Below are 22,202 nucleotides of genomic sequence, written 5' to 3' on the forward strand. Positions count from 1 at the left end.
GAGGTGCTGCAAATGTCTTTGCACTAGTGGGACTAGACAAAAGTCCAATAGCCACGTTTAGGATGCCACTAGGTACACTGAGTGTTTGCTAGGATAATGGCTTAGTTATAATGAGTTGGAGTGTGCAATGCAGGTAGAGGTGCTGCAAATGTGTTTGCACTAGTGTGACTAGACAAAAGTCCAATAGCCACGTTTAGGATGCCACTAGGTACACTGAGTGTTTGCTAGTATAATGGCTTAGTTATAATGAGTTGGAGTGTGCAATGCAGGTAGAGGTGCTGCAAATGTCTTTGCACTAGTGGGACTATAGCAAAGTCCAATAGCCACGTTTAGGATGCCACTAGGTACACTGAGTGTTTGCTAGTATAATGGCTTAGTTATAATGAGTTGGAGTGTGCAATGCAGGTAGAGGTGCTGCAAATGTCTTTGCACTAGTGGGACTATAGCAAAGTCCAATAGCCACGTTTAGGATGCCACTAGGTACACTGAGTGTTTGCTAGTATAATGGCTTAGTTATAATGAGTTGGAGTGTGCAATGCAGGTAGAGGTGCTGCAAATATCTTTGCACTAGTGGGACTAGACAAAAGTCCAATAGCCACGTTTAGGATGCCACTAGGTACACTGAGTGTTTGCTAGTATAATGGCTTAGTTATAATGAGTTGGAGTGTGCAATGCAGGCAGAGGTGCTGCAAATGTCTTTGCACTAGTGGGACTATAGCAAAGTCCAATAGCCACGTTTAGGATGCCACTAGGTACACTGAGTGTTTGCTAGTATAATGGCTTAGTTATAATGAGTTGGAGTGTGAAATGCAGGTAGAGGTGCTGCAAATGTCTTTGCATTAGTGGGACTATAGCAAAGTCCAATAGCCACGTTTAGGATGCCACTAGGTACACTGAGTGTTTGCTAGTATAATGGCTTAGTTATAATGAGTTGGAGTGTGCAATGCAGGTAGAGGTGCTGCAAATGTCTTTGCACTAGTGGGACTATAGCAAAGTCCAATAGCCACGTTTAGGATGCCACTAGGTACACTGAGTGTTTGCTAGTATAATGGCTTAGTTATAATGAGTTGGAGTGTGCAATGCAGGTAGAGGTGCTGCAAATGTCTTTGCACTAGTGTGACTAGACAAAAGTCCAATAGCCACGTTTAGGATGCCACTAGGTACACTGAGTGTTTGCTAGTATAATGGCTTAGTTATAATGAGTTGGAGTGTGCAATGCAGGCAGAGGTGCTGCAAATGTCTTTGCACTAGTGGGACTAGACAAAAGTCCAATAGCCACGTTTAGGATGCCACTAGGTACACTGAGTGTTTGCTAGTATAATGGCTTAGTTATAATGAGTTGGAGTGTGCAATGCAGGCAGAGGTGCTGCAAATGTCTTTGCACTAGTGGGACTATAGCAAAGTCCAATAGACACGTTTAGGATGCCACTAGGTACACTGAGTGTTTGCTAGTATAATAACTTAGATATAATGAGTTGGAGTGTGCAATGCAGGTAGAGATGCTGCAAATGTCTTTGCACTAGTGGGACTATAGCAAAGTCCAATAGCCACGTTTAGGATGCCACTAGGTACACTGAGTGTTTGCTAGTATAATGGCTTAGTTATAATGAGTTGGAGTGTGCAATGCAGGTAGTGGTGCTGCAAATGTCTTTGCACTAGTGTGACTAGACAAAAGTCCAATAGCCACGTTTAGGATGCCACTAGGTACACTGAGTGTTTGCTAGTATAATGGCTTAGTTATAATGAGTTGGAGTGTGCAATGCAGGCAGAGGTGCTGCAAATGTCTTTGCACTAGTGGGACTATAGCAAAGTCCAATAGCCACGTTTAGGATGCCACTAGGTACACTGAGTGTTTGCTAGTATAATGGCTTAGTTATAATGAGTTGGAGTGTGCAATGCAGGTAGAGGTGCTGCAAATGTCTTTGCACTAGTGGGACTATAGCAAAGTCCAATAGCCACGTTTAGGATGCCACTAGGTACACTGAGTGTTTGCTAGTATAATGGCTTAGTTATAATGAGTTGGAGTGTGCAATGCAGGTAGAGGTGCTGCAAATGTCTTTGCACTAGTGTGACTAGACAAAAGTCCAATAGCCACGTTTAGGATGCCACTAGGTACACTGAGTGTTTGCTAGTATAATGGCTTAGTTATAATGAGTTGGAGTGTGCAATGCAGGCAGAGGTGCTGCAAATGTCTTTGCACTAGTGGGACTAGACAAAAGTCCAATAGCCACGTTTAGGATGCCACTAGGTACACTGAGTGTTTGCTAGTATAATGGCTTAGTTATAATGAGTTGGAGTGTGCAATGCAGGCAGAGGTGCTGCAAATGTCTTTGCACTAGTGGGACTATAGCAAAGTCCAATAGACACGTTTAGGATGCCACTAGGTACACTGAGTGTTTGCTAGTATAATAACTTAGATATAATGAGTTGGAGTGTGCAATGCAGGTAGAGATGCTGCAAATGTCTTTGCACTAGTGGGACTATAGCAAAGTCCAATAGCCACGTTTAGGATGCCACTAGGTACACTGAGTGTTTGCTAGTATAATGGCTTAGTTATAATGAGTTGGAGTGTGCAATGCAGGTAGTGGTGCTGCAAATGTCTTTGCACTAGTGTGACTAGACAAAAGTCCAATAGCCACGTTTAGGATGCCACTAGGTACACTGAGTGTTTGCTAGTATAATGGCTTAGTTATAATGAGTTGGAGTGTGCAATGCAGGCAGAGGTGCTGCAAATGTCTTTGCACTAGTGGGACTATAGCAAAGTCCAATAGCCACGTTTAGGATGCCACTAGGTACACTGAGTGTTTGCTAGTATAATGGCTTAGTTATAATGAGTTGGAGTGTGCAATGCAGGCAGACGTGCTGCAAATATCTTTCCACTAGTGTGACTACACAAAAGTCCAATAGCCACGTTTAGGATGCCACTAGGTACACTGAGTGTTTGCTAGTATAATGGCTTAGTTATAATGAGTTGGAGTGTGCAATGCAGGTAGAGGTGCTGCAAATGTCTTTGCACTAGTGTGACTAGACAAAAGTCCAATAGCCACGTTTAGGATGCCACTAGGTACACTGAGTGTTTGCTAGTATAATGGCTTAGTTATAATGAGTTGGAGTGTGCAATGCAGGCAGAGGTGCTGCAAATGTCTTTGCACTAGTGGGACTATAGCAAAGTCCAATAGCCACGTTTAGGATGCCACTAGGTACACTGAGTGTTTGCTAGTATAATGGCTTAGTTATAATGAGTTGGAGTGTGAAATGCAGGTAGAGGTGCTGCAAATGTCTTTGCATTAGTGGGACTATAGCAAAGTCCAATAGCCACGTTTAGGATGCCACTAGGTACACTGAGTGTTTGCTAGTATAATGGCTTAGTTATAATGAGTTGGAGTGTGCAATGCAGGTAGAGGTGCTGCAAATGTCTTTGCACTAGTGGGACTATAGCAAAGTCCAATAGCCACGTTTAGGATGCCACTAGGTACACTGAGTGTTTGCTAGTATAATGGCTTAGTTATAATGAGTTGGAGTGTGCAATGCAGGCAGAGGTGCTGCAAATGTCTTTGCACTAGTGTGACTAGACAAAAGTCCAATAGCCACGTTTAGGATGCCACTAGGTACACTGAGTGTTTGCTAGTGTAATGGCTTAGTTATAATGAGTTGGAGTGTGCAATGCAGGTAGAGGTGCTGCAAATGTCTTTGCAATAGTGGGACTATAGCAAAGTCCAATAGCCACGTTTAGGATGCCACTAGGTACACTGAGTGTTTGCTAGTATAATGGCTTAGTTATAATGAGTTGGAGTGTGCAATGCAGGTAGAGGTGCTGCAAATGTCTTTGCACTAGTGTGACTAGACAAAAGTCCAATAGCCACGTTTAGGATGCCACTAGGTACACTGAGTGTTTGCTAGTATAATGGCTTAGTTATAATGAGTTGGAGTGTGCAATGCAGGCAGATGTGCTGCAAATGTCTTTGCACTAGTGGGACTATAGCAAAGTCCAATAGCCACGTTTAGGATGCCACTAGGTACGCTGAGTGTTTGCTAGTATAATGGCTTAGTTATAATGAGTTGGAGTGTGCAATGCAGGCAGAGGTGCTGCAAATGTCTTTGCACTAGTGGGACTAGACAAAAGTCCAATAGCCACGTTTAGGATGCCACTAGGTACACTGAGTGTTTGCTAGGATAATGGCTTAGTTATAATGAGTTGGAGTGTGCAATGCAGGTAGAGGTGCTGCAAATGTCTTTGCACTAGTGTGACTAGACAAAAGTCCAATAGCCACGTTTAGGATGCCACTAGGTACACTGAGTGTTTGCTAGTATAATGGCTTAGTTATAATGAGTTGGAGTGTGCAATGCAGGTAGAGGTGCTGCAAATGTCTTTGCACTAGTGGGACTATAGCAAAGTCCAATAGCCACGTTTAGGATGCCACTAGGTACACTGAGTGTTTGCTAGTATAATGGCTTAGTTATAATGAGTTGGAGTGTGCAATGCAGGTAGAGGTGCTGCAAATGTCTTTGCACTAGTGGGACTATAGCAAAGTCCAATAGCCACGTTTAGGATGCCACTAGGTACACTGAGTGTTTGCTAGTATAATGGCTTAGTTATAATGAGTTGGAGTGTGCAATGCAGGTAGAGGTGCTGCAAATATCTTTGCACTAGTGGGACTAGACAAAAGTCCAATAGCCACGTTTAGGATGCCACTAGGTACACTGAGTGTTTGCTAGTATAATGGCTTAGTTATAATGAGTTGGAATGTGCAATGCAGGCAGAGGTGCTGCAAATGTCTTTGCACTAGTGGGACTATAGCAAAGTCCAATAGCCACGTTTAGGATGCCACTAGGTACACTGAGTGTTTGCTAGTATAATGGCTTAGTTATAATGAGTTGGAGTGTGAAATGCAGGTAGAGGTGCTGCAAATGTCTTTGCATTAGTGGGACTATAGCAAAGTCCAATAGCCACGTTTAGGATGCCACTAGGTACACTGAGTGTTTGCTAGTATAATGGCTTAGTTATAATGAGTTGGAGTGTGCAATGCAGGTAGAGGTGCTGCAAATGTCTTTGCACTAGTGGGACTATAGCAAAGTCCAATAGCCACGTTTAGGATGCCACTAGGTACACTGAGTGTTTGCTAGTATAATGGCTTAGTTATAATGAGTTGGAGTGTGCAATGCAGGTAGAGGTGCTGCAAATGTCTTTGCACTAGTGTGACTAGACAAAAGTCCAATAGCCACGTTTAGGATGCCACTAGGTACACTGAGTGTTTGCTAGTATAATGGCTTAGTTATAATGAGTTGGAGTGTGCAATGCAGGCAGAGGTGCTGCAAATGTCTTTGCACTAGTGGGACTAGACAAAAGTCCAATAGCCACGTTTAGGATGCCACTAGGTACACTGAGTGTTTGCTAGTATAATGGCTTAGTTATAATGAGTTGGAGTGTGCAATGCAGGCAGAGGTGCTGCAAATGTCTTTGCACTAGTGGGACTATAGCAAAGTCCAATAGCCACGTTTAGGATGCCACTAGGTACACTGAGTGTTTGCTAGTATAATAACTTAGATATAATGAGTTGGAGTGTGCAATGCAGGTAGAGATGCTGCAAATGTCTTTGCACTAGTGGGACTATAGCAAAGTCCAATAGCCACGTTTAGGATGCCACTAGGTACACTGAGTGTTTGCTAGTATAATGGCTTAGTTATAATGAGTTGGAGTGTGCAATGCAGGTAGTGGTGCTGCAAATGTCTTTGCACTAGTGTGACTAGACAAAAGTCCAATAGCCACGTTTAGGATGCCACTAGGTACACTGAGTGTTTGCTAGTATAATGGCTTAGTTATAATGAGTTGGAGTGTGCAATGCAGGCAGAGGTGCTGCAAATGTCTTTGCACTAGTGGGACTATAGCAAAGTCCAATAGCCACGTTTAGGATGCCACTAGGTACACTGAGTGTTTGCTAGTATAATGGCTTAGTTATAATGAGTTGGAGTGTGCAATGCAGGCAGACGTGCTGCAAATATCTTTCCACTAGTGTGACTACACAAAAGTCCAATAGCCACGTTTAGGATGCCACTAGGTACACTGAGTGTTTGCTAGTATAATGGCTTAGTTATAATGAGTTGGAGTGTGCAATGCAGGTAGAGGTGCTGCAAATGTCTTTGCACTAGTGTGACTAGACAAAAGTCCAATAGCCACGTTTAGGATGCCACTAGGTACACTGAGTGTTTGCTAGTATAATGGCTTAGTTATAATGAGTTGGAGTGTGCAATGCAGGCAGAGGTGCTGCAAATGTCTTTGCACTAGTGGGACTATAGCAAAGTCCAATAGCCACGTTTAGGATGCCACTAGGTACACTGAGTGTTTGCTAGTATAATGGCTTAGTTATAATGATTTGGAGTGTGAAATGCAGGTAGAGGTGCTGCAAATGTCTTTGCATTAGTGGGACTATAGCAAAGTCCAATAGCCACGTTTAGGATGCCACTAGGTACACTGAGTGTTTGCTAGTATAATGGCTTAGTTATAATGAGTTGGAGTGTGCAATGCAGGTAGAGGTGCTGCAAATGTCTTTGCACTAGTGGGACTATAGCAAAGTCCAATAGCCACGTTTAGGATGCCACTAGGTACACTGAGTGTTTGCTAGTATAATGGCTTAGTTATAATGAGTTGGAGTGTGCAATGCAGGTAGAGGTGCTGCAAATGTCTTTGCACTAGTGTGACTAGACAAAAGTCCAATAGCCACGTTTAGGATGCCACTAGGTACACTGAGTGTTTGCTAGTATAATGGCTTAGTTATAATGAGTTGGAGTGTGCAATGCAGGCAGAGGTGCTGCAAATGTCTTTGCACTAGTGGGACTAGACAAAAGTCCAATAGCCACGTTTAGGATGCCACTAGGTACACTGAGTGTTTGCTAGTATAATGGCTTAGTTATAATGAGTTGGAGTGTGCAATGCAGGCAGAGGTGCTGCAAATGTCTTTGCACTAGTGGGACTATAGCAAAGTCCAATAGCCACGTTTAGGATGCCACTAGGTACACTGAGTGTTTGCTAGTATAATAACTTAGATATAATGAGTTGGAGTGTGCAATGCAGGTAGAGATGCTGCAAATGTCTTTGCACTAGTGGGACTATAGCAAAGTCCAATAGCCACGTTTAGGATGCCACTAGGTACACTGAGTGTTTGCTAGTATAATGGCTTAGTTATAATGAGTTGGAGTGTGCAATGCAGGTAGTGGTGCTGCAAATGTCTTTGCACTAGTGTGACTAGACAAAAGTCCAATAGCCACGTTTAGGATGCCACTAGGTACACTGAGTGTTTGCTAGTATAATGGCTTAGTTATAATGAGTTGGAGTGTGCAATGCAGGCAGAGGTGCTGCAAATGTCTTTGCACTAGTGGGACTATAGCAAAGTCCAATAGCCACGTTTAGGATGCCACTAGGTACACTGAGTGTTTGCTAGTATAATGGCTTAGTTATAATGAGTTGGAGTGTGCAATGCAGGCAGACGTGCTGCAAATATCTTTCCACTAGTGTGACTACACAAAAGTCCAATAGCCACGTTTAGGATGCCACTAGGTACACTGAGTGTTTGCTAGTATAATGGCTTAGTTATAATGAGTTGGAGTGTGCAATGCAGGTAGAGGTGCTGCAAATGTCTTTGCACTAGTGTGACTAGACAAAAGTCCAATAGCCACGTTTAGGATGCCACTAGGTACACTGAGTGTTTGCTAGTATAATGGCTTAGTTATAATGAGTTGGAGTGTGCAATGCAGGTAGAGGTGCTGCAAATGTCTTTGCACTAGTAGGACTATAGCAAAGTCCAATAGCCACGTTTAGGATGCCACTAGGTACACTGAGTGTTTGCTAGTATAATGGCTTAGTTATAATGAGTTGGAGTGTGCAATGCAGGTAGAGGTGCTGCAAATGTCTTTGCACTAGTGTGACTAGACAAAAGTCCAATAGCCACGTTTAGGATGCCACTAGGTACACTGAGTGTTTGCTAGTATAATGGCTTAGTTATAATGAGTTGGAGTGTGCAATGCAGGTAGAGGTGCTGCAAATGTCTTTGCACTAGTGTGACTAGACAAAAGTCCAATAGCCACGTTTAGGATGCCACTAGGTACACTGAGTGTTTGCTAGTATAATGGCTTAGTTATAATGAGTTGGAGTGTGCAATGCAGGCAGAGGTGCTGCAAATGTCTTTGCACTAGTGGGACTATAGCAAAGTCCAATAGCCACGTTTAGGATGCCACTAGGTACACTGAGTGTTTGCTAGTATAATGGCTTAGTTATAATGAGTTGGAGTGTGCAATGCAGGCAGACGTGCTGCAAATATCTTTCCACTAGTGTGACTACACAAAAGTCCAATAGCCACGTTTAGGATGCCACTAGGTACACTGAGTGTTTGCTAGTATAATGGCTTAGTTATAATGAGTTGGAGTGTGCAATGCAGGTAGAGGTGCTGCAAATGTCTTTGCACTAGTGTGACTAGACAAAAGTCCAATAGCCACGTTTAGGATGCCACTAGGTACACTGAGTGTTTGCTAGTATAATGGCTTAGTTATAATGAGTTGGAGTGTGCAATGCAGGTAGAGGTGCTGCAAATGTCTTTGCACTAGTAGGACTACAGCAAAGTCCAATAGCCACGTTTAGGATGCCACTAGGTACACTGAGTGTTTGCTAGTATAATGGCTTAGTTATAATGAGTTGGAGTGTGCAATGCAGGCAGAGGTGCTGCAAATGTCTTTGCACTAGTGGGACTATAGCAAAGTCCAATAGCCACGTTTAGGATGCCACTAGGTACACTGAGTGTTTGCTAGTATAATGGCTTAGTTATAATGAGTTGGAGTGTGCAATGCAGGTAGAGGTGCTGCAAATGTCTTTGCACTAGTGTGACTAGACAAAAGTCCAATAGCCACGTTTAGGATGCCACTAGGTACACTGAGTGTTTGCTAGTATAATGGCTTAGTTATAATGAGTTGGAGTGTGCAATGCAGGCAGAGGTGCTGCAAATATCTTTGCACTAGTGGGACTAGACAAAAGTCCAATAGCCACGTTTAGGATGCCACTAGGTACACTGAGTGTTTGCTAGTATAATGGCTTAGTTATAATGAGTTGGAGTGTGCAATGCAGGCAGAGGTGCTTCCAATGTCTTTGCACTAGTGGGACTATAGCAAAGTCCAATAGCCACGTTTAGGATGCCACTAGGTACACTGAGTGTTTGCTAGTATAATGGCTTAGTTATAATGAGTTGGAGTGTGCAATGCAGGCAGAGGTGCTGCAAATGTCTTTGCACTAGTGGGCCTATAGCAAAGTCCAATAGCCACGTTTAGGATGCCACTAGGTACACTGAGTGTTTGCTAGTATAATGGCTTAGTTATAATGAGTTGGAGTGTGCAATGCAGGCAGAGGTGCTGCAAATGTCTTTGCACTAGTGGGACTAGAGCAAAGTCCAATAGCCACGTTTAGGATGCCACTAGGTACACTGAGTGTTTGCTAGTATAATGGCTTAGTTATAATGAGTTGGAGTGTGCAATGCAGGCAGACGTGCTGCAAATATCTTTCCACTAGTGTGACTACACAAAAGTCCAATAGCCACGTTTAGGATGCCACTAGGTACACTGACTGTTTGCTAGTATAATGGCTTAGTTAAAAAGAGTTTGAGTGTGAATGCAGGCAGACGTGCTGCAAATATCTTTCCACTAGTGTGACTACACAAAAGTCCAATAGCCACGTTTAGGATGCCACTAGCTACACTGAGTGTTTGCTAGTATAATGGCTTAGTTATAATGAGTTGGAGTGTGCAGATGACAGGAGGGTACAGTGCCAGGATTGTGGGGCTCTGGGTAGAGGAATGGAAGCCTGCCTTTCTATTCCCTCCTAATGGGGAAATGCAGCGACGAAATCCCTGACCTTAGCTACACAGACACTGTCGCTGTTTTCAGGACCTGTCACCTATGGCTCTGACCCTGCCGGTTTCAGCCCTTAAAAGGACTGATGGAAAGTGCTACCCCTTTGCTGTCCAGTGCTGTGTATGGAGCGCATACAGCTGTATCAGCGATAGGACTCAGGACGGAGCTGTGCCAGTGATGTCTGACACCAAGGACGCAGAAGAGATAATGGCGTCCTGGAGGAAAATGTCCGGTTTTATAATGCAGGGACATGTGACATGGACATCCTATCACACATGCCGTTGCTTCTCTGGCTAAAAGTCCACTTAGCTGTGTGTGTGTCTGGGATTGGCTGACATGCTGGCCCGCCCCACAAGACGCGCGCGCTTAGGGAAGGAAGACAAGAAAAAAAAAAAAATGGCGATCGCCATTATCCATACAGCAGTGATCTGAAGGCGCTGTTCCCGCACACTATACACTGAAATGTCATAATAGTGTGAGTCACAGAGTGACTTACACTATTACAGCGGAAAGCCAGCTAGGAATTAGCTGGTTTTTTGCTGCTAGAACCGTTCTCGAACGTTTCTAGAACTATCGAGCTTTTGCAAAAAGCTCGAGTTCTAGTTCGATCTAGAACAGGCCCCAAAATCACTCGAGCCTAGAACTGGAGAACCTCGAACCGCGAACCGCGCTCAACTCTAGTTATTACAATAAATAGATAAACATTTAGGATTAAATTCCGTATTAGTTTCAGACTTCCCCTTTAATCGTCACCCAGCTTTCCCAGAAACAGATATACATAGAGAATGGATTATTTTGAATAAATTGACAGGAGACAATGAATTCTAGGATTTATGAATAGCAAGGTATGTTAAGGGGTACGCACATGTTTTTCGTGCGTTTTTGTGCCATTTGTTTTTCTTTATGAAGGCAATGAGTGGAAGGGCTAAAAAATGCACCAACAACTGACATGCTGCAGATTATAATATTTTCTACACCAAATCTGCATGGAAAAAATAAGCAACGTGCGTACAAGACTTGAGAATTCTCATGTACCATGAGGATCTCCCTTACTTAGAGGTGAAAAACTAGTAATGTGGTCTAAACATTTAGACCTATAAAGGTTCTACAAAGTCAGGCTTAAAGTGGCATAGTTATGATTAGAGATGAGCGGACCCAAACTTTAACTTCTTCATCCCCGGGCGATTTTCCTTTTTGGTTTTTTTTTTGCTTCCCTTCTTTTAAGAGTTATAACTTTTATTTTCTATCAATTTTGCTGTCTAAGGGCTCGATTTTTGCAGGACAAGTTGTACTTTTAAATGAAACCATGACTTTTACCATATAATGTATAATGTACTGGAAAATGGCAAAAAAAAATCCAAGTGCAGAAAAATTGCAAAAATGTGCAATTGCACGATTGTTTTTGGGGTATTTTATTCATCGTTTTCACTATATGGTAAAACTGATAAGTCGTTGCGATGCCTCAGGTCGGTGCGAATTCGTAGACTCCAAATGTATAGGTTTCCTTTTATCTAAAAGGTTAAAACAAAATTTCAGAAGCTTGTCCAAAAAAAAGTGGCCCACTTTTTGCACCATTTTCCGCAACCCTTAGCGTTCTCATTTTTTGGGATATGGGGCTCTGTGATGATTTATTGTTTGTGTCTCAAGCTGAGGTTTTTAACGGTACAATTTTTGCACAGATGCTATGTTTCGATCGCCTGTTAATGCATTTTATGCAAAATTTACAACAACCAAAAAACACAATTTTGGTGTTTGGAATTTGTTTACTGATATGTCATTTACTGATCAGATTAATTGATTTTTCCATTTACCAATCAGATTAATTGATTTTATATTTTGATAGATTGGGCATTTATGAACGCAGCAATACCAAATATGCGTATGTTGTTTTTTTTTTAACCTTTTAATTTTCAGTGGGGCAAAAGGGGGGTGATTTGAACTTTTTTTTTTTAGGTTTTTTTTTTTTTTATTTTTTTAAACTTTTTTCTTTAATTTATCTTGCTAGTCCCCCTAGGGGACTATAAGAATTAATAGTCTGAAGGCTGATTCATTTCGGTTGATTTCAGTGGAACACATCAGTAGAAATACAGCGTTCCTGTTGGATCCGCTGGTCTGTTGGCTGTAACAGGAACTACATCATGCTAGTAACAGGAGTCCTCACATGACCCATCGCTACCATGGCAACCATTGGCTCCCCGTGATCGCATCACGGGGCTTCCGATGACAGCAGGGAAAGGCCATTTAAATCACGCTGTCACATTTTGACAACGCGATCCAAGAGGTTAACAGGCACGGGTGGAATGTGGATTCACCCGTGCCTGATTGCTGCTGGCTCATCGCAGCAGCTGGCGGTGATTACTCCTTCTTGATTTATGGGTACATTCTCGGTCATGATTAGGTTAAAGTTTGGTGTTTGTTCTGAACACAAACGTTGCAAAAAATGTAGTGTTCAAATTCAGGTGTTTTATGTATGCAAATCACTCGAGCAAGCATCGCTGTGCTTGGGTATGCTCAGTGCTTGGCCTAGTTCACTTGAAGAGTTTGAACGGTTCACTCTGCAGGTAACAACAGCATTATCGGATGTAGTGTGCACCAAAAAAAAAAAAATGGAAAAACCATGCCCTTCCTTCCCCAGAAGTGATCTGATTATGGCTGCATGTGAGCGGAGATTTGAACTGCCCACTCAGTGACTTCCAATGAAGTTCAGGTCAAGTTCAAGTCCAGAACCAAAGTTTATCTGAGGCCTGAAACACACATCCTTGAAAACCACGTGCGTATAATACGGGTCGTTTTTCGGGTCCGTTTTTTAGGTCAGTTTTTATGGTATGTGTGGCCTGCGTGTGTATCCCGTATGCTAGCCGTATGTGCGTGTGAAATGTCCGTGTGTGCGTGTGAAACTTAACTGACATGTGTTTGTGTTTTCCGTGAGAAATGTTGCGTGTGTGATGCAAAATGTCGTTACTACATGTCGGCTGACAGCAGACAGAGTTGCGCGATGAGAATGAAGTCACCCGAATTCATTGTCATGCTGCGGCTCTGTCTGTGTGCCGCGTAATGATTAGCGGTCACCCGTGAAGAATTCACGGGTGACCGCTAATTCCCCGAGTGATGGAAGTGAGCAGCCCTCTCTCATACTCAGAGAACCTTGATCACCAGCGTGGCGCTGCACGGCATTCACACTGCTCTGGCGGCTTTTATTATTTTGAAAAAGCCGGCCGCTCATTAAACAATCTCGTATTCCCTGCTTTCCTCACCCACCGGCTAATATGATTGATTGCAGTCTGACACGCCCACACGCTGAATGACAGCTGTCTAACTGCAACCAATCACAGCCGCCGGTGGGCGTTTCACAATGGAGCATAGAAATAAATAAATAAATTACAGTAATAAAAAAAACGGCGTGCGTTCCCCCCCAATGTCAATACCAGCCAGATAAAGCCATACGGCTGAAGGCTGGTATTCTCAGGATGGAGAGCTCCATGTTATGGCGAGCCCCTCAGCCTAATAATATCAGTCATCAGCCGCCCAGAATTGCCGCATACATTAGATGCGACATTTCTGGGACTGTACCCGGCTCTTCCTGATTTGCCCTGGTGCGTTGACAATCGGGGTAATAAGGAGTTAATGGCAGCCCATAGCTGCCACTAAATCCTAGATTAATCATGTCAGGCGTCTTCCCGAGTTACCTTCCATGATTAATCTGTAAGTTACAGTAAATAAACACACACACCTGAAAAAATCCTTTATTTGCAATAAAAACCACTAACAAATACCCTCATTCACCACTTTATTCAGCCTGAAAAAAGCCCTCCATATCCGGCGTAATCCACGGAGTTCCAGCGTTGCTTCCAGCTCTGCTACATGGAGGTGACAGGAGCTGCAGAAGACACCGCCGCTCCTGACAGCTCCATGCAGCAACTGAAGAGAGTCGCGCGATCAGCGATAACATCAGTCAGGTAACTCACCGCCACCGCTGGATCATACAACTGTGACAGCAACTCACCTGTGACTTCATCGCTTTAACTCGGGCGACTTGCTGTCACAGTTGTATAATCCAGCGGTGGCCGCGAGTAACCTCAGTGACATCATCGCTGATTGCGCGGCTGTCTTCAGTTGCTGCATGGAGATGTCTGGAGTGGCAGTGTCTTCTGCAGCTCCTGTCACCTCCATGTAGCAGAGCTGGAAGCGAGGCTGGAACTCCGTGGATTACGCCGGACATGGAGGGCTTTTCAGGCTGAATAAAGTGGTGAATGAGAGTATTGGTTAGTGGTTTTTATTGCAAATAAAGGATTTTTTCAGGTGTGTGTGTTTATTTACTGTAATATAGAGATTACTCATGGAAGGTATCTCGGGGAGATGCCTGACATGTTTAATCTAGGATTTAGTGGCAGCTATGGGCTGCCATTAACTCCTTATTACCCCGATTGCCAACGCACCAGGGCAAATCGGGAAGAGCTGGGTACAGTCCCAGAACTGTCGCAGCAAATGGATGCGGCAATTCTGGGCGGCTGCTGGCTGATATTGTTAGGCTAGGGGGCTCCCCATAACGTGGGGCTCCCCATCCTGAGAATACCAGCCTGCAGCCATATGGCTTTATCTGGCTGGTATTAAAATTGGGGGGGGACCGCACGTCGTTTTTTTAAATTATTTATTTATTTATTTCTCTGCTCCATAGTGACAAGCCCACCGGCGGCTGTGATTGGTTGCAGTTAGACAGCTGTCACTCAGCATGTGGGCGTGTCTCACTGCAACCAATCATATTTGCCGGTGGGCGGGGAAAGCAGGGAAGAGATTGTTTAATGAGCGGCCGGCTTTTTCAATATAGTAAAAGCCGCCGGAGCTTTTATAACAGCAGTGCAGCGCCGCGCCGGAGATCGGGGAACGGTAAGTATGAGAGAGGCGGGGGGAAGTGACCGACAGACAGCGAGAGGGACAGATAAGACAGAGAGACCGACCGACAGACATAGAGAGAGACCGACCGACAGACGGACTGAGGGAGTGAACGACACAGAAAAAAAAACCCCAACATCACATGAAAAAAGCACAAAACGTACATGGAGCATACAGAGATGTGTCCGTGTCACTTAGGCGTGCACACAGACCCATTGACTTTCATTGGGTCCGTGTGTGCGTGTTCCGTGATGAAAACGGACATGCTTCCGTGCAAAACGGAGACACAAATGTAGCACGCACACGGACACACGGACCTTAATGAAAAACGCACATGTGTCCTCAAACATTAAATAACATTGGCGCACGTTTGCCCGTGTCTCCGGTATACATGGAAACGGACCAAACACGTATTTCACGGATGTGTGTTGGAAGCCTGAAGTCTAGATGAACCTTCAGAACCTGAAATCCACAGATATGGATATCGGATAACATAATGTACCCTGTCATATTCCTAGAGAATCTCTTTAACTAGTGCTAGATTAAAATGAAAGGGAATCTGTCACTTTGATTGCATGAATCAGAGAACGGCTTCCTCATTACAAAAATATATTTTATTCTAAAACATTGAGGCATTTCAGAGAAAAGCAGAGCTGAAAATGAGGCCAGTGATGTGGTTTGTCCACGCCAGCTTCTACCCACTCAGCTAGACTGACAAATGAATCGGGAGAGATCTGCCAATCTAGCTGAAGAGAGCCAGCCAAGGCTTACCTTCACAACTAAAAGTTTATGGGGACATCATGGATCATCCAGCAGGTTCATTAAAAATTAATCATACACTTAAAATATAACATTTAGAATCTTTATGTTTTCTTCATGTTAAGGCTGAATTCCGATGTCTGAGTATGGAACTGAGAACGGGGCTCCTGAGCGAACCTTGACTGTCTCATAGGTGTATATAAGGCTATTGAGTTCGGGACAGGATACCAACGGCGAGTCTGTGCGTCACAGTTTGTTCTCAGTCTGTGGTACATGAATGTCTGAACTTGCCCTCAGGTATACATAAAAAAATGATCTGTTACTTGAGGGGCCTGATTCATGAAAGTTTTTCTTCTAGTACTTTGGTTTAAAAAGATTTGAAAATTTGCAAAATTTTGGTGCAACGGGAGGCTGTGATGAATTGATGAAACGTTTGGCAGTTTTTCGCCATTTTATCCAGCTCCAACTTTTTTGGTGGTGCTATGGCAGGAAGAGGAAGTGGACATCGCTGCCTGTGCCGCTCACCAAACTGATGATGAACGGCGGCGTTTGCTACACCCCAAATCTTACTCCAGGAGGGACTGGAGTAGGATTGGTGTAGAGGTGCACATAGAGATGTAAGCCACCTGTCCGCCACTTCTGATTTATGAAGAGGCATGCACCGCTTCATTAATTAGGAATGTCCATCTACAACCCATCTCCTCATCATATCCTTGGGAACAATGCCGGTCTTGATGTATCGGGCCTAAAATGTTTATTCTTATTATATTTTGGCTTCCCTGAATTCTCAGGAAATGTTTCTCATTTGCACAAATATTTAATGCTTATAAATACAAGAAACACTGCAAGTTTCATGACTCCATTATAAACATCTAATACTAGCAATATGAGAGACCTGCGCATTTATAGCAGTACATTACAAGTAAATAGGTTTTTCAAAAACCCAGTGACACGTTGAGGTAAAAAAAATCTGCACGAACATGAAAGCACTCTGCGAATTTCAAATCTGTAGCTTGATCATTATTATATGGATTTTCAGTGTGGTTTTCACCCTATTCAATGTTTGGTAAATGGAGTAGTGTGAGATCTACAGCCAAATCTGCGATACAATCCAAAAGTAACATATGAAGATTGTATCTGAGTTTTGGTTGCGCATTTGTAGCCAAATTCGCAGTGGAAATTTTCTGCTACATGTGAACATAGAACTAAACAGGAGAGAGAAACACAATGAGAATGACAGATCAATCACCCTAACCCAGTGGAAAGTTTCCAGTTTGTATTAGGACATTGTTTATACTGTATAAATTGAAAAATAAGGAAGTAGTGAAAAAATCAACCCATGATTATGCAAGACATAACCTATATTATTCTAAGGTGGTAACTTAAATATCAATAAAAGTAAACAAATTTGACATGCAAATGGCAACAACAGAAGGTGAAAGATCATAAAACCACAAGAGCCCTTATGTCTACCTATGTACTGAAGAAAGTAAAAACAATTGTGACCCGCCTCATATATATGTGTATATATATATATATATATATATATATATTCTCCACCACTTATTCTGGGGTCTCCCACCTGGACGTAGGGAATATCTGTACAGTGTATGGGCTAAGTCCCCCTACGTCCAGGTGGGAGATCCCAGAAAAAGTGGTGGAGAATGAAAGGGCTAAAATCCTGTGGGACTTCAAGATCCAGACGGATAAGCAAGTGGTAGCTAACCAACCAGATATCGTGATAGTAGACAAGGGTCAGAAGACAGCAATGATAATAGATGTGGCAGTGCCTAATGACAGTAACATCAGAAAGAAGGAATATGAGAAGCTGGAGAAAGGGCCTTAAAGAACAACTGGAGAAGATGTGGAAGGTGAAGGTAACAGTGATTCCAGTGGTGATAGGAGCACTTGGAGCAGTGACAGTTAAGTTGGAAAAATGGCTGCAACAGATTCCAGGAGCAACATCTGAGCTCTCTGTCCAGAAAAGCACAGTGCTGGGAAAAACTAAGATCCTGCGCAGAACCCTCAAACTCCCAGGCCTCTGGTAGAGGACCCAAGAATGAGGAAGGACAAATAACCACCCACAGGGGGGTGAGAAGGTATTTTTTTTTTTATATGTATCCACCCATATCCTGTCCACCACCATTAACTTGAGAACGGCGGCAGTTATAGGCATAAAAGTGGTGTCTAGGTATAGTAAATTAGCCATGCGCTATGCAATGAAACCACCTATAGCGCCACCTGGTGGAAAACAACGGAGTTAGCATTTTTAGCTTGAAAACTGAACGAGATTGAGAAAAAAAGTGAATTAAAAAATTGTAGAGCATCATCAATTCAATATGAATCGACACCTTGCATACAGAAATGCTATGATATGAAACCCATGACTCCCCCAAAACATTGAATGCTGGTCACGCATATGGCGCTCATTTAACTTTGATGCTTAAAGTGGCCACCGTCAGCTGCAATGCACATCTGGACTCTGGACAGCATACTGTATCTTGCTGCACGTTGTGCAATATGGTAGGTGACATGTTTGTACAAGCATCTGTGATACGTCGTCGTAGGTCCTGCAATGTTGGTGGAGGGGTTGCATACACCTGCTGTTTAATGTGACCTCACAGAAAGAAGTTCAATGGGGTCAGGTCAGGTGAGCGTGTAGGCCACTCCACAGAGCCACCATACCCAATGACTTGTAGGAAGATCTCCATGAGGTATCGCTTCACGTCCGCAGCCTTGTGATTTTATACTTGACTTTTTTCTAATCATAGCAATTCTGTATGCAAGGTGTCGATTCGTATGGAATTGATGATGCCCTACAACTTTGTAATTCACTTTTTTTCTCTATCTCGTTCCGTTTTCAAGATAATAATGCTAACTCCGTTGTTTTCCACCAGGTGGAGCTATAGGTAGGTTCATTGCGTAGCGCATGGCTACTTTACTATACCTAGACACCACTTCTATGCCTATAGCTGCCGCCATTCTCAAGCTACTGGCGGTGGACAGGATATGGATGGACACACTGTATATATATATATATATATATATATATATATATATATATCTATAGATATATATATCTATAGATATATATATAGATATATATATGTATGTGTGTGTAAAAACTTCTCAAGATCTTCCCAGAAACACACACCTGAAGGGACTGCACAGTGCGATAAAAAACAGGTAATTGAATGGAGTAATTAATGCTGAAGTTTGTATATAAAATCTCCGTAGACTACAGACACATAGTCCTACTCTTGTTTTCTTCCAGCTCTAACAGTAAATGCAAGAGAAAGAAGGTGTAATGCCTGATACGGGCCTCCGGATAACTTGTTTGTGCTTCTGTAATTGGATAATACATTAAAACGTTTGAGCACTGTGCCATGAATGCCGTCACTGCAATCACCCACATAGGCAAGAAGAAAGAACCTTTATGTAACCGACATATTGTTACTTATCAGTCATCAAAATTTCCGAAATATCAAATTTGTCTAAAAATACAATTAAAAATATAATTCACATACAAGCTATTCCCAACATGTTCAGTGCTAATAAATTAAAAATTGTATAACACCTTGTGCATAAAAAACAAAAGATCTGTTGGGAGAAAACAATAACAACAAACTATTTATCAATACGCTAGAATAAAACACTATCTAAAGAGTTCAAAAAGAAACCTGAAAACACAAGTGATAATACAAAACCGATAGGCTATGAGTAAAACAATTCAGAACCTGATCCACATCTTCCATGCTTCAAATAAGAACCCGTGTCTAATCTAAAGAGACAATTATCTGTATTTAGAAAGATGTCAGACATGTAAGAGTGAAGAATAAATGCACCTTTTCTCTGGCTTACGGGTGTCTAGCACATTTCGGTTTAGGTGTAATTAGCTGTGTGCCAACCCTTGGTATGTTCCATAATAAATCCCTTGACCACATTTTCTGCAGGGTTGGCAGAAATGGAAAGGCGCTATTCATTAAATCACAGAACACACCGCAGAAACTTACCACACTGCACGGCTTCCTTGCAAGATTCCAGCACGCTACAAATTTCAACAGCCATCTCTCTCTATGCTTGAAAAAGCCTCCCATATGACTATGATTAAGTAGGATATGAGAATGCTCCAATCAGTGTTTCCCTTTCACTGAGACCTCCTCCCCCCAAGCATTACATGTGGTGTAGGGACAGGGTTATGCCTTTACTTAAACAGTAACCATCTGTTACTTGCAGGAAAGCTGTGTCTCGTTCTCAGGTTTCCCTGCTTCTTAGCACAATAACTTGGCTTTGGATCGGGTAGGTCCCCCCCTTACAACACATACAAAAGTTACAAAAGCTCCAGCAACTTCACCATTCAGGGTGTAGGTCCATAGCAAATATTCAGCTTTTTCCAGCTGCTACTCTAGATTCCAATAACTACAAACCACAGACGGAGCTCATGATGGGTGGCTTTTGGAGAAAATATAGATTTTCAAAACTAAGACATATAGGATGAGAATTAAGACCAAAACTGTCCAGGCTGTGGACTAGATAGGAAATCATAAGACTATAGGTTTAATAAATAAAGAAGATATTAAACAAAAATCACATTAGAGGAGCACAATGGGGAAAAAATTTCTCTCATTTGTTACGCACATCAGATAAATAGTAGTGCCATTAATTTTTCTCTGTATACAAGATTAAGAGACTTAGAAAACCCAATATGGAAATGATATGGACTTATACCCTCCTATAACTAAATAAGAGCATAATGCATATAAATGAACATAGGGTACTTAGTAAACACTATTTTTTATCAATAATGCATAAAGCCATCCCACCGCGACAAGGTGTACCCAATCAGGACAGTACCTACACTCTCTAATATTAAAACCTCACCATGTGTCAACAAACATCAATCTGAATGAGGGCAGAGAGTGGCTGGTTCCCAACTGGACACACAACCTTAGGGCTGCTTCTCACTTGCGAGTTTCTCGCAGTAGAGCAATGCGAGAAAATCTCGCATTGGAATCGGACACATGTTAGTGAATGATTCAGCTCTCATCTGCGATTTTTTTCTCAGTCCAAATCGGACTGAGAAAAAAATCGCAGCATGCTGCTTTTTTGCGAGTTTCTACTGCGAGTCTCTCCAATGCAAGTCTATGGGAGCGTGTAAAAAATCGGATGTCACGGGATGGCACTCACACCATCCTAGTGACATCCGATTTTCTAAATACATTTCTCGCAGGTTTCCTAAAACACTGGAAACGAGCGATGTCTCACAATGTCTGTCAATCACTATTCTCTGTCAGTCGGTCTCTCCCTCTCGGTCTCTATTCTCTCTCTGTCAGTCCATCACTATCTCTGTTCCTCTCTCACAGTCTGTCGGTCATTTTCCCCTCCTCTCTCATACTCACCGTTCCCCGATCCCCGGCGCGGCGCTGCACGGCATTCACACTGCTGCGGAGGCTTTTACTATTTTGAAAAAGCCGGCCGCTCATTAAACAATCTCGTATTCCCTGCTTTCCCCGCCCACAGGCGCCTAAGATTGGTTGCAGTGAGACACGCCCCAACGCTGAGTGACAGGTGTCTCACTGCACCCAATCACAGCAGCCGGTGGGCGTGTCTATACTGTGCAGTGAAATAAATAAATAAATAATTAAAAAAAACGGCGTGCGGTCCCCCCCAATTTTAATACCAGCCAGATAAAGCCATACGGCTGAAGGCTGGTATTCTCAGGATGGGGAGCTCCACGTCATGGGGAGCCCCCCCGCCTAACAATATCAGCCAGCAGCCGCCCAGAATTGCCGCATACATTATATGCAACAGTTCTGGGACTGTACCCGGCTCTTCCCGATTTGCCCTGGTGCGTTGGCAAATCGGGGTAATAAGGAGTTAATGGCAGCCTATAGCTGCCACTAAATCCTAGATTAATCATGTCAGGCGTCTATGAGACACCCTCCATGATTAATCTGTAAGTTACAGTAAATAAACACACACACACATGAAAAAATCCTGTATTATAAATAAAAAACACAAACAAATTCCCTCATTACCAATTTAATAAGCCCCAAAAAGCCCTCCATATCCGGCGTAATCCACGGACCTCCAGCGTCGCATCCAGCATGAAGGTGACAGGAGCTGCAGAAGACACCGCCGCTCCGGTCACCTCCAAGCAGCAACTGAGGTGAGTAGCGCGATCAGCTGAGCTGTCACTGAGGTTAATCGCAGCCACCGCTGGATCCAGTGACAGCGGGTAACCTCAGTGACAGCTCAGCTGATCGCGCTACTCACCTCAGTCGCTGCTTGGAGGTGACCGGAGTGGCGGTGTCTTCTGCAGCTCCTGTCACCTTCATGCTGGAAGCGACGCTGGAGGTCCGTGGATTACGCCGGATATGGAGGGCTTTTTGGGGCTTATTAAATTGGTAATGAGGGAATTTGTGTTTTTTATTTCTAATAAAGGATTTTTTCATGTGTGTGTGTGTGTTTATTTACTGTAACTTACAGATTAATCATGGAGGGTGTCTCATAGACGCCTGACATGATTAATCTAGAATTTAGTGGCAGCTATGGGCTGCCATTAACTCCTTATTACCCCGATTTGCCAACGCACCAGGGCAAATCGGGAAGAGCCGGGTACAGTCCCAGAACTGTCGCATATAATGTATGCGGCAATTCTGGGC

The 22,202-nt window shown here is 43.1% G+C and overlaps 1 protein-coding gene across 4 annotated transcripts in view; it reads right to left on the reverse strand.

Moving 5' to 3' along the window:
- The window catches only part of BMPR1B (bone morphogenetic protein receptor type 1B), a 642,076-nt gene that overhangs the window by 471,134 nt on the left and 148,740 nt on the right, over nucleotides 1–22,202 (reverse strand). The window contains exon 1 of one of the 4 annotated variants that reach the window (XM_075350994.1): nucleotides 19,551–19,576. The exons of the other annotated variants lie outside the window; for them this stretch is intronic. The gene's annotated coding sequence lies outside the window, so the exon portion shown is untranslated. Of the gene's footprint in view, nucleotides 1–19,550; nucleotides 19,577–22,202 lie in introns of those variants that run through there. 4 annotated transcript variants of the gene reach the window in all.

Source organism: Anomaloglossus baeobatrachus, chromosome 1 (genome assembly GCF_048569485.1).
Source record: "Anomaloglossus baeobatrachus isolate aAnoBae1 chromosome 1, aAnoBae1.hap1, whole genome shotgun sequence".
NCBI classification, from domain to species: domain Eukaryota; kingdom Metazoa; phylum Chordata; class Amphibia; order Anura; family Aromobatidae; genus Anomaloglossus; species Anomaloglossus baeobatrachus.